Genomic DNA, 1,053 nt, shown 5'->3' with positions numbered 1-1,053 from the left:
GATGCAATTCTCAGGGACACCTAGGACATTTACTTTGCTGAATGATCAAAGATAGTTTTTTCTGTAATCTTTGAGGGGTAGCAAGTAACCTCATGGTACACAACTAGCACAATGACCACTTCTAAAGATATGACCCTTTGGTGATGCACATGAAAAGCAATACAGACCCATGTGGCTCATCCTCTCCTGTACGGCCCACTGACTAATTTTACAAGAACATTCCTTTCTTTTCTTTTTGAAAGGAAATTGGAGCTAAGTGATTTACCCAGGGTTGCACAGCTAGCAAGTGTCAAGTGTCTGAGGCTGGATTTGAACTCAGGTCCTTCTGACTCCAGAGGGTTGGCACTCTATTCACTGCACCACCTACCTGCCCCAAGAACATTCCTTTCTAATCCTGCTGGCTACACCAATTTTTGGGGGTTAGATTTGACTTAAATTCTTTGGTAGTTGAGATTTAATATTGGAATGAAATGAGATATTCATAAGTCATTCAGTAGTCAAGAAAAGAATATTTACTTAGCCGTAACAGGAATACAGTCAACAAGGGATATTAAGGACATCCCAAGTTCTTTCAGTTAAGCAAAACCTCCATGCTTCTAAATTATTGTCATATAATTAAATTGCGATCTGAGAACAGATTCTGTCTTTTGTCTCTTTCTGTATCCCCAGAACTTAGCATAGTGCAGGTGTTTAATCAATGATTATTGGCTGACTGGCTGAGTTATATATTGTGCTCTGAAAACCAAGCATCAGAGCACTCCCGAACAACCACATGCCCTTTTTGTATTCTGGTGACAAGGATAATGTCAAGAGTCCTTTGTTCCTGGAGTCTTAAGGGTAGTTTTTATGGACTTGCATGGGAGCAGAGAATTAGTATATTGCTCTTTACAAAACTACCACGTAAAAGAATACTTCAAAAAGCTGTTAATCATTTAAACCAATGCATTTCATTTAATTTTATTTGATTTGTCAAGCATTTAAGTGCCCCCTTTGTGTGCAAAGCATGTTATTATCACTGGGGAGTACAATGACTGATATGAAAACAGAAGAGGT

The sequence above is a fragment of the Notamacropus eugenii genome, chromosome 5, assembly GCF_028372415.1.
Source record: "Notamacropus eugenii isolate mMacEug1 chromosome 5, mMacEug1.pri_v2, whole genome shotgun sequence".
Lineage (NCBI taxonomy): Eukaryota > Metazoa > Chordata > Mammalia > Diprotodontia > Macropodidae > Notamacropus > Notamacropus eugenii.
This window is presented reverse-complemented; position numbering follows the sequence as displayed.